The sequence below is a fragment of the Rissa tridactyla genome, chromosome 9 (assembly GCF_028500815.1).
Source record: "Rissa tridactyla isolate bRisTri1 chromosome 9, bRisTri1.patW.cur.20221130, whole genome shotgun sequence".
NCBI lineage: Eukaryota > Metazoa > Chordata > Aves > Charadriiformes > Laridae > Rissa > Rissa tridactyla.
Genome location: NC_071474.1, coordinates 47,236,493 through 47,248,614, shown reverse-complemented (window position 1 = coordinate 47,248,614; position 12,122 = coordinate 47,236,493). Strand labels below are relative to the sequence as shown.

General features: G+C 45.1%; 1 protein-coding gene and 1 long non-coding RNA gene across 3 annotated transcripts in view; one reads left to right on the top strand and one right to left on the bottom strand.

The window, feature by feature from the left end:
* Positions 1-12,122, top strand: part of LOC128914501 (vascular endothelial growth factor receptor kdr-like) — a 140,440-nt gene that overhangs the window by 15,960 nt on the left and 112,358 nt on the right. The window lies entirely within an intron of this gene.
* The window catches only part of LOC128914504 (uncharacterized), a 213,079-nt gene continuing 208,914 nt past the window's right edge, over positions 7,958-12,122 (bottom strand). Inside the window, exon 3 of the long non-coding RNA XR_008468326.1 lies at positions 7,958-8,030. This is a non-coding gene — a long non-coding RNA (uncharacterized LOC128914504). The remainder of the gene's footprint in view (positions 8,031-12,122) is intronic.

Below are 12,122 nucleotides of genomic sequence, written 5' to 3'. Positions count from 1 at the left end.
GGCTATTATTCTATTTGTCAGCTGAGGCAATCCATTTGCTGCGTGAACTGCAGTGCTAAGGGTACGGTATCTTTGTGCTCAAAAGCAACATATTCCCAAGCATGTTGTCTTTGGCATGGCCAATATTTTATCTGCCAGAGCCAACGTTAATGAAAAATTCCTGAAAAATTCCACATTTCAACACAGCAACACTCTGATGGGAATAACAATCTCTTCTGACCTCGTTCAAAAGCAGATATCGGGCTGGATACAAAATAGGGAGGTATTCCTGAACCCCACTGCCCAGGACTTTGGGTACTTTGTGCTAAGTTTGTGATGCTCGCCTGCCTTTATCAGTGATATCAAGGCTGTCAGGTTGCGTAGTCCCCATAGTACCTGCATCCAAAATCAGCATTTCTCGGAACAGATGTGCATGCAGTCAGAAACACTGGGTTGGTGAAACTAAGAACTGCCTTCCAGTTCTGTTGCACAACAGTCTCATCTCTTTGAAATGTTCAGAGCGATGCAGCAACTTTATAATGAGACCGTGTCTGTATAGAAGTGGGTTTTCCCTTCTGGGACAATGCTGGTGAAGACATGACTCTTTTTGATGTGGGCGGTAGGAATATTTGTGATCCATTACAGTCAACGTTAGCCTAGATGATTTGTAATATCTGGGCTCATCTCCCCATTGCATCGGACAGTATGGAAAACTAAGGTCAAGCAAATAAAGCTGTGAAATAGAAGCCCAGTGATAAGTAAGGTGGCCTTAAATCACTGTCACTGGCTGCAAAGTGACAGTGCAGGGAAATGGAAGGGACTAGTTTACTTTGATTTGCATGGCTGGAGTTCACGCAGTCAGTCATTCCCCCCAGGAGTTCAGAGTATCCTGTACTTTTGTTGTAAGCAGGATAGTACTAGATGTTAACTGGCACATGGGCTGTAACACAATGAAATCACTGACTGGAACAAGAGAAGAGCCACCCTGAACTTCTCCTTCAGTCCCTTCACTTGAGCCTTGCACAGACAGACCGTCCTCCCTGCTCTGAGAAGGCTTCTTGTCGAGGCCATCCCTACGATGTGGGCAGGACAGGCAAGCCAGGGCTGTGGGAATTGTGGAAGATCCCAACATAGGAAGGAGAGGCCGTTCTCAGGAGACCTTGCAACAAAGCTCCGAGGGGCGTGCTGGATTTATTCACGTAGTGTAGGTCACTCAGTAAGTGGAGAAATAAGTGAGCTTGTCAACAAGCCAGGAAGACCCCATGTATACAGCCTGTCCACGCACTGTCCTCCATCTGAAACCTTTGTGTTATATGCACATTTTGTTGACCAGAACACAAAGGGCAAAGGAAAATGAAGACTTACAACTACCAAGCATCCAAAGTCCGCTTACTACACACACATCCACACCTGACAAAAGGCAGGGCAAGCAGTGTAATTTATTCCCCCGCTGTTGTCACAGTCTGATAGCCTCTACTGTCAACAACCCTCTGCCATGCCCTAGAGACAGCAGAAAGCCTGACAGCACACAGATAAGAGCAGGTGCTAATTTGATGCTGTGGTCCAGCACATAGACACAATGCTGTGTAAATGCTCAGGTTTCAGCCCCTGGAAGGTCCTCTCTTGCCAAATTCTCCCCTCCTTTGGAAGACTTTTTAAATGGCAGTTGCTCAATCGGCAGCGAGAGCACAGCACGTTCCCCCCGCGTAGACAAGATCTTTGATGTGCTCGCACTCTGAGCTGCTACCTTTAGTTCAGTTTTAAAGGGGATGCGAAGGGAGGGACAGGTTCTTGCCAATCAGACTTGCCTAAATATTTATCTCTGCTAAAAACAGTTTAGTTTCTGGATTTAGCCCAGGCTTGATTCTGATGAGAGACATCAAACACAATATACATGAATCAGGGACAGCACATCTGGCATTGCCTGTGTGCTGTAGGAACATAAATAAAAGAGCCAGTAAACTCCAGCTGGTGAATTATTTGTACTGCAACAAGGCTGTCAGCTTTCTAATATCACCACCCAGTGAGAAGAGGGTGCCATGAATCACTTGGGGCTGCTCTGTGGTCCCCCGTTGGCATGTGTCTTTCTCTTTGCATGAAAGGACTCAAAAGTGAAGGATCATAAACACTTTTTTGAAAATTATTTGCAAGAGCACCGAAAAGAGTGGTGGGCCAAGCCAGCAGTGCTGCCAATATTTAGAACATTTCTCTGACATGATGATATTTTATTTTTGGAAGTATCTGATACAAATGTTCTTTTCCTGGAAAGATTCCTTCTCCTGCCTGCCTCCCCGCCTCCCTCCGACTGCCGGTGCCAATATTTCTGTTGCAATTTCCTTGCTCCCAGCCGTTTCCTACTATAGATTTCCCTCCCCTCTCTCCTGGAGCTGGTGGTCCAGGTTGCACCCTGCAAGGAGGCAAATGTCAGCACGATTCTGCTGCCTCCGCCGAGGCACCCAGTGCTGCTCAGGGTGTCGGCAGGTAACCCTGTGGGCTTCTAGCTCCTGCTATGGAAGGGCACAAGCATCGCGGAGATGCCCTGTGTCTGCCAGCCCCCGAGGATGTCTCACATGAGCCCCTGATCTTCTTCTTTATAGCGTGGGCAGAACACATTGCAGCGCGGCAAGGCCTGGCGGGCGCAGGGAATGGCCGCAGCTCTGGACCCACATGCGTGGGGACACTTAAGTACATGCCTCAGTCCTTTCCATCCCCTCATCCAAGGGGAGCGCTGCCCTCCAAATTGATAGTGCCCATTAGTGCCTTTTACTCCATCACTCTGCAAACTAATAAGATAAGCACGACCTTTACTTGGGCGAACTTTGGCATGGAGACATGAACAGAAGCCTAGGAGCTGAGGGTTAAAAAAATTGCAATGCCCAAAGAGTCACTTTGATCACTTTAAACAAAATAATCCTGCAGAGCAGTTGTGGAGAGAGACTTATCACGTTACTTCCCTGATTAGCCCAGGACACCAATTTTAGGTACTGTTAAAACAGTGGAGGTCAAATTTACTATGGAGGGCAAAGATCAGTAATTCATTTTTCCTTATTCTTTATAGTAACTTTTCAGCTTGAAGAACAAAAGGGCCTAAAGTCAGAGAACGTTTGTTCTTGAGCCTTGCCAAAGTTTTGTTGGCTTTTTTTTTAATAAACCATCATTAAAATCTGGGCCCATTGCCTTGACAAAAGAAAAGAATATATTTGTGTATACTTAAGAGACGGGAAAGAGACTGTGCGCCAGGGCTAGTCACAGATAAAGGAATTCCGGACATTATTCCTTGTGCTCCTAGGGGTTGTGACATGGGATTTCCTTTCGAAGTGGTAAATAGCCCTACAGTTGTTGTGCGGCAGGGTGGGGTGGTCACTGGTTTCTTATAAACGGGGCGAGATGAAAGTACATCATGAGAAGAAAGAGAGGCTGGATCCATGTGCGCAATGAACCCCCGTGAGTGGGGCGAGGGCTGCAAATTCACCCCCACCCGAAGCACCAGCTCAAAGCTTTGCCCTCATAAGCTTGCCATGGTTTAACGGTGCTACCAGCTCAGCTCTGCTTTGGGAAGAATAGCTCATGTCACAGCAAAATGGATTTAACTCTTAAGAGGGAACCAAAATCTCAGGGCTTGTCAGCACCTTAGGTGTTCCTCCCAGATCTGTGGGAGGCAGATGGAACTTGTGGGGCAAGAGGTTTATTTCGGGGTGACTCCTGGTGTTTCCTGCCTTCTCTCACAGCCGGACAGCCTCTCACCGTGCACTGTAGGATGCTGACCGCCCGTCCTGGCCCAGTGTGGGAACAGAGAGGGTGGCAAGGGTGGGATACCATAGCTGCGAGCTTCAGGAAGAGCCTCACCATGTTTCAGAACAAGAATTAGACAGTCGAGGTCTTTTGTAACTGAAAGCACCTTTCTCTCTTTTGCTGAATCCCGCACAGGATCAGGGTGAGCACTCTTCTCTTTTAAGAAAACAGAAGAGCTAAAGCTGCAGATTTTATCCTGTTTGCATTTTAAATAGAAAAACATTCAACTTTGCATTTGGATTACTTTTTCTGTTGGACTTTGCATTAAGGACTCACCAAAGTGCACTGACTTTGCAGTGTCGGGGGAAATCAGAAGGGAGGAGGAACGTGAATCGCTTGATGAGGGAGAAAAGAACATCAAGCTGATTTTATATTTTGATCTGAATACAAAACGATTTCCTTTCCTCCGTCTTCCTGCGGCTGTCCTGGAGGGTCAGCAAAGACTGCAGATCCTAAACCTCACAGTTAAAGCAAGGCTTAATCGGTTAAAGCAAGGCTTAATGAGAAGGGAGAAGATTTGCATGTTACTGTTATCCAAATCCTCAGGATTCAGGTCTTCAATAATAAATGTTCACTTAAGGAACGATCAGTGGAACAGATAAATTAGCATATTGCAGAAGTTTGCAAATGGAAGGTTCCTACATGAGCCTTCTTATTGCTTCTGATTTTATTGCTAGATGTCTGAATTACACCTCTCTAATCCTTCTACTGTGTAACAACACACCTGCAGATTTATTTTCCCTTTAAAGTACAATGAGATCTCGTGTCAGTAGAGGGACGCACATGACAAAATTGTCAAATTCAGCTTGTGAACTTCATGCAAAGTGGGAATGTCTAAGAGGCTGGGCTGCTGCTTCCAATGCGAGTGTCAGTTTGGATCTGCTGCCAGGGGTCTTGCTCCACTAGTGGACGAGATGCCCAGGAAAGGCTGGGGAGACTGAAATCACCGCTCCATTCAGGCCCTGCTGCAACTCGTTGGCTTAAGAGATTGTGTCAAGAGGGTCTAAGTCCATACAGGACACGTGGAAGATTCTAACCAAGTTCAGAACTGGAGACTTCAGAGGAAAAATGACCAATTTTCCTTCTTTCTCTTTGACCCCTCCCTAACATCCCACATTTTTCTGAAAACCGGGGAAAAGAGAAAGTTCCCTTGTTCATTGCAGCAATAAAATAACACACCTTCTAAAACAACTGTATGGCCGGCTAAGGAACGACAAAGCTAAATGAATCAGAGAGAGAGAATTACTCATACACGCGCATTTTCAACCAGGAACCAGGTCGTGCTTAGCACTGTTAACTCGCGAACATGCCAGGCTGCATGGCCCGCGGTGCGGCTCGTGTGTATTTGAGGAGATCAGGAGGAAATCCGTTGGTGCCCAGCAGTAAAACTGACCTGCGTGAGGCCGTGGGGTTGCACTCAAACATTAGCACTTCTCCTGCGCGGGTATGGGGCTGTTTGGCACTCACGCACCAGGAGAGCACCATTATACTTGTATGAATTGGATCGTGTTTTCTGAGCTCTGTATCAGACTATTGAATCATGCTTTTTTGATATCCTGGTACAATCACATTTAATCTCTTAAGATGAACTATATTTTCATGGCCAAAAGCCAAACAAACAGAACTCTCTGAAAAATAAACAAGCAGAACCCTTTTAGAAGGATTTTTCAAAAGCTAAACAGATCTAATACTTGGTTTAGGAACTTGTAATTTTAAAATAGCTCAAATAAATTAAGAATACCAAAATGGATCTGCTGTCTTTCTTCCCAGTGGTGGTGTGAGCACATGAGAGTTTCTGTGTCCTCCAGTGGAAACTGTCCCTTAATTACGGTGCCATTGCCCGGTGCCATTGCCCAGTGCCATGATCTCTGTATCTTGGACTGCAAGGTGGAGTCATCCTGGGCTCAGAGCAGAATTCCCACTGGACAGATGTTTGTATCAACACAACAGCTCTCGTGAATAAGGTTTGCAGGATTGGTGCTTGACATACAGCTCTTTTTACTCTCAAAAATGTTTTGTTTTTTTCTCCCAAAGCTGCTTACATCCCGTGACCTTGCACTAAAGCCCAAATGAAATGCCTCGCAATTTTCCTAAATACTATCTTTATTCTTATGGCTCCTGTATGAACCACTGCTATGCACTTAATGCTGTGCAGTTGTTTCTACCCTAAGACCTTTTAGCCAAGGGTTTACAATTTGGCATCTGAGGTCTGAGCCTGAAAATTTATCTTTGTTTTTGTACTCTCCCCAAGAGTCTGTTTTAAATTGATATAAACATTTCAATAGCTTAAGAGTGCAACAAAATGGTCAGCCTCCCTTTCCAGCTGGAAAACAAGCGTGTTTCTTTGAGTCAAAGTATTGCATGTTGTTGGCGAGACTAGTGGCTGGTCTCATCTTGGCTTGGTCATGCAGATCCAGGCATCTGCGTAACCTTATGGCACTTCCAGAAAAAAACCAAACAAACTAGCATTACTTGACTGTGCAATACTTGCTTTCTTACTGTATGTGTTTCTCTGTAGCGGGCATTGCTTACCCTGCTTCCCCTGATACATGTCACGCACAAACACCAACGTATGCAGCAAGAGACGCTAGGAACCTGTTGATTTTCTTTGGCATGTGGAGAAATCCCTCAGTACCATAGTTCACATCTGCCAGACCAAAATTCATATGCCGTACTAAAAACTTTACTGACTGATTGAGACAAGAGGGAACAGACCTCTGAAAGAAGCAAGGAAGGACCCCAGCAAATGCTTGCTCTACCTGGAGAAGTTGTTTGTTTATTCTGTGGTGTCTCTGATCTGGAGTTCATTTCTGGGGTTAGTTCTCTGAAATCTCAGTGCAGCACATCAAGGCTGTATGTGTGGATTCAGGGTGGGAAGAAACCTTATTAATTGCCTGCGTGCCTTTGCATTATTCTTTCATCTCCCACCTCGGTACTTTTCTCCTCCTGAATCCAAATGGTGACATTTTTCTTTCGTGGTGACATAAAGTTTTCACTTTGCTTTCATTCAGTGCTCACTTAACTTTCATGATTCTCTTTTCTCTCAGTCCTTTTCATAGAGTTCCGTATTTCCTACCAGGACTTCTGATACTCTGCAAGAGGTAGTCAGGAGAGAGCTCCGGAAACAGGAGCTGCTTTCCTCATCTGATTACTTTTAGAGTCACATTTGTTGATTTTGTTAACTATCCAGCACAAGAACTAATTTTATTGTTCAAAGGGCAACTCCACGTTTCATCTGTCTATAGGAACTGCAATAAACTCCTGGGCTGAAAAGGTGAGATTTTTAGGAAAAGAAAACAGTGGTGTGCTTGTTTCTGCTCTGTTTGAAATCAATAGTAAAAATAGAACCGGTTAGGGGCTTTATAACAAAACAGCTTTTCATTAGAAAATTACACCGTGGCAAAATTCTGTGTAGAAAGTGGCTGGATTAGATGCAATTTTCCAGGAAAGGTTCTTCAGCCAGGATGGCGTTTCTGGTCACAGCCTAACGGTGCCATGCCCTTGTCACTGAGATGTGCGTGTAGGATGCCGGAGACACCACGTTCCTTGATGGAATCAAGCCTCCAAATCCGTGTCTCCCACTACCGGGGGCTGCCCTAAATATCTGGCTATTTTTAGATGAGGCTTTTTCTGTTGCTGCTTTTCATAATAAGAAAAACCTTTGATGGATTTGTGTTTTATCCCTATGCACAACAGGAATTAAAATAAATAAATAGATCTTAAATATTTAGACATGAAGAGAGGAGAATTTCCTGCCCAGCTTTTGCTACGCGGAGTAGGTGGCTTTAACGCAAAGCGGGTCTGCTCCTGGGGACCCGGCAATGTTTTCTTTTTTGGAATTGACTACGGTAAAGCACCTTTAAAAGCAGGAGCCCACAAAGCAAATCTGCTGTTTCCAAGGTCACTGCACAATCATCTCCCCATGCCGTAGTTTTTCCAGACGATGAACTGCTCTGCTGCAACCTGACCAACCCGGCAGAGAAGGGATAGCCCTAGCTAAGGAGCAGCATGGGGGATACAGCCAGCACCACGGCAGCAAGGCGAAGGAGTCCTTTAAGTGTCTGACCCCCCACCAAGCTCCTCAAAGTAAACCCAAAAGTCAGGATTTGGCACTAAAGAAGAAGGTTTGGCTCTGGGCACCACACCTGGTGTATCACCCACCTGCTGCCCCTCCTCTGGGCTTGCGGGAGGCTGCGCCCAGACACCAGCAACTGCTTTTCCTCCGAACCTTCGCAGGTCAAGTGAGCTAATCGGGAAACCTGCGGGGGATAGAAGAAGGGACTGTTGTCAACAGGCAGCCATGCTATGTAGACTTGATAAATATGTGCAGTGCTAATTCGAAGCAGATTCCTGCTTTGCCACAAGCAGAATTCCTCCAACCCCTGCCATCAAAAACATTATGTCACAGCTGCGGAGAAGCCTAACAAACAGGGGAGAAGTTGGGGTCATGTCAGGGTAACGGTGCGGTGGAGGCTGTAAGGAAGTGATTGAAGCCCTGTTCCACGGCCTGATGGAGTTTGTCATTAAGAAGGATTTCACGAATGATTTGCAGCCAATTCCCTGGGTCCGATTGGTACTTTCCAGCTTAATGCAAACCAGTGAGGGAACCAGCTTCCAGACCCAGTTAGGCCAAACTACCCAGGGAGGTTGCAGGCAAGAGAGAACGTAACATCGCCCGGGGCTGCGGAAACGTAACTAAAACTAGGATTGGTTTTTAAGGAGATCGTTAGGTTCTCTCTTCCCATCTCAAGCAAACAGCTTTTATCTTGTCTCCCAAAATAGCAACCTCCCATCCTTCAAAACAAACCAAAAAAAAAGGAAAGCCTCTTGAGACAGGCACACAGACAAAGCCGACAGAAGTGGAACACAGAACTGATCGAAAACAGATTCCAGCATCAAGTCCAACGTCGGTTTCAGCCCATTTCTTTTTAATGGGTACAGTTAAGAAACTGAGAAAACAAAGTAATTACCCGCTAAGCAGATTTTACTGACACTAAGCATTTACACATTTCTGACACATACAATCCCTGCGATTTGATCAAATCCATCTCTGTTTCGTGTGGCACATCAATTGAGCTGGTCTCGGGAGGCTCTGGCTCATTTGCTTCTGGATTTATAGCTCAAGGAAAAATGATAAAACAATGCTAACTGGGGTGGCTTTTGTTCTGCTTCACCCTGACCATCCACCTTCCCTGTTCTGATTTCAATCCCATCCCTCTCGTGGCCTTCCCTTGGCCTGCTCCTTCTGCAGGTCAGTGATTCATCACACAGGAGGACACAGATGTTCTTTACAAAGAAGTGTTTCTGTGCAAGCTGATATTTTTCCTAGAAAAGAGGGCTGGGGATGAGGAATGAGATGAGGAGGAGGAATCCACCACTATGCAAAAGGCCTGAAGATACGTATTGCCCAGTTCCCACCAGAGTTTGTGTGATGCTGCCTGTACGACCCACCGGCACCCCGAGGGAGCAGGGCTGACTGCTGGACCCACACCGGCAAGGCTCCAAGGAGAAAACCTTGGGGCGTGTGGCCTGAGAAAAGAGGTGGTTTCTCTGAGCACCTAATCCACAAGCATTTGGTGGTCAGTGGGCAGTCACCTTGCTTGATGCCAATACTAGGATTTAGCTAAGGAGCATGGTCAGAAGTTGTTTTGCAAGCCACCCTCTTATCATTCAGCAGAACCTCATCCAAGATCCTCTGTCAGCTCTTGCATTTCTTAGAAAACAGCCATAGTCCTCTTTTGAGGTCTGGTTTATGGACACTTTTGAGTGCAAAGCTGAGAATGCCCACTCTGCCTTGAATCTCAGCAGTGCTAAGGTAGCACCAAAGAGGTTTGGAAAGGGAGGAGACCTGTACCCCAGGTCAGGCCCTGGTTGGCCATCTCAGCAGAACATCATGGCCCTAATACTGCCTAAATATGGCAGCTGAAGCTCTTAGAGATTACTTCATGTAGGTCACAAGCAAATGCTTTCTGAAGGACATCTCCTAGCACTTTATCTCATCTAATTTTAAATATTCCTAAAGATAGGGCTGGCATCATTGTTTCCTTTGGGAGATGAATTACACAGGCTGATATAACTCAACCTTGGGAAGATTTTCATTTCTCTCCCTAGACTCATACCAGTTGCAGCAGAAAAAGCAGATAAATAGCTGACCTTGGTATCGGATCTCCCAAGACTCCAACCTCTCCTGTCAAGCACTCTGATATACAAAACTTTTATTATTCTAGCGTCTAAAGGCCCTGTTCCGGGGTGCTGTGCAAGAAAGCAGTATCAGATCTATCAAAAAGGTTCCTGGTCTTCAGATTAAACAATGTGGTGAATAACCAGATTAGCAGCAAAAGGGATGTGAGTTTAAACCATACTGACATCTTGCTTCAGATGTGGAAAACTGGCAGAACGCTGGCAAAATTGTCTCCATAAGCATCCTTGAGACCTGACATGTCAGAGTCAAGCTACAAAACTGAGATCTGGTTGCACGTATTTAGTATCTTAACTGTTCCCTTCCTCAGATCTGGGCTACTGATTGCAGACTGAATATCAGAGAACACAGAGAAAATGATACTCCAAAATAATAACTTGCAACCTGCGAGTAAAGCCATGCTATCTTAGAAACAAACAGCTCTGTGGCACTGAAATATTTTTGTCTTCAGTGGAGTCGAGACACCAGCTTAGATGTAGGGATAATTTTCCTTATTCTTTGGCTTGTGAGGCAGTGAAGGGGTTTCCTTACTGACCTCTGTATGCATCGAAGGCCCATGCCCGTGTGTTTAGGTCTCATCTAGACAGTTTCCACCAAACAAAAACAAATGAAGGGCTGTCTTAGTCTCCCTCTTAAGCCTCATCCCGCTCTACCACCTCAAATCACTGCAAACAAATCATTTCCACATACAACGCTTTCCAGAAGGAAAGACAGGACCCAGAGTGGATCCACATGGCATATCCTGATAATTCCCATCACTTGGGCTTAAAACATCTTTGTTCAGGTCTTATGAAGGTCATTCTGTACCGTACAGTGCTTAAGGGTACGGTACAGCTAATCTGGGGGGTTTCCCAACAGTCTCACATGCAAGTGGCTAATGAAATGAGAAGAAAGACTTGAGGGTCACCGATCTAGTCTGCAGACGGTAGAGGAGGGGCATGAGTGGGCATCCTCCTCTCGTCTGATACGTACGGGCAGAGGCTGAGTGCTGGCAGAGACCATACAATGCTTTCAAAGAAACATACTTTTTGCAAATTCAGAATTCCAGGGATTTCATAACTTCTCTCTCTTCTTGAGAGAGGGACATTTTAATGTCTCTCCAGGGTATCCATCTTATTCTTGTCCAAAGCCCTAGGATGAATTGTCATCATACTTCATTGTCAAAGGAGTAAGGTGACACACAGTACAATAATTTAGTTGACTGAGTAGTTTGAAATACTGCGTCAATTGTTAATATTGCGTTATGTTACATGCAAAATTTCTCTGTTAATGTTTGTTCTGGATAAGAACTTAAATAGCCAGGCTAGGCGAACTTCAAAGTTATTACCCCTAAGAGCTATGTAAATGTATACGTATAAACGGCAAGTGGGGTTGTATTTCGGGTTAATACTGGCCAGTGCTCTAATTTGTGTGGTACGGCCAAGTGAAACTTAATTCACCAACCTCTTTAACTTGAGGAACTTTTTATTTATGTGAGTGTTATTTTCCGAGCCCCCATGGTACCAAAGCTGTGGTTCAGAAGTAAGTCTGATGGCTCTAAATTATTATTGAAAGTTATTTCATGATTATACTTCAAAGATGATGGGGACTAGGTCAGATCTATGGCTCTAGCAGTATGCTCCGGGTGCCTGTACAACCAGATACTAGAACAGATTTTCAACACGTGTGAAACCAGCACTTATTTTATCAAATTCTGGCAAAAATTTCATTTCACCATTGATGGTCACCCCTGATGGCAACTGTCATGGAAACCTAAGGGAAATCCCTCCTTAATGTTTCAGATTGCTAGCTTAAAGTCTGACCTCTGCTGGCAGTCGGGTTGAATTATAAGGTGATGCATGTACGGGTTATTGCGTTGCCTCCTAAACACTGAACTAAAGGCAATTTCTTGCCTACAGAAAAATAAACGCCAGTGCATTCTCCCTGCCTCCTGCCTTGTGAAGAGCCTGACCTGCGCGCAGCTTTCATGCTGCCTTGGTGCACCACGTTCCCTCTGCAGGAAGTGCCACCATAGGAGTATAGGAATCACTACGTGTATTTCCATTCTGCTAAGAGTGTGCAATAATGTTGTGATTAATAACTAAAAATAAACAAAAAATTACCATATCGTATCCACACAGAAAAGAAAATGATTGGTTTGTTTGTTGGGGGT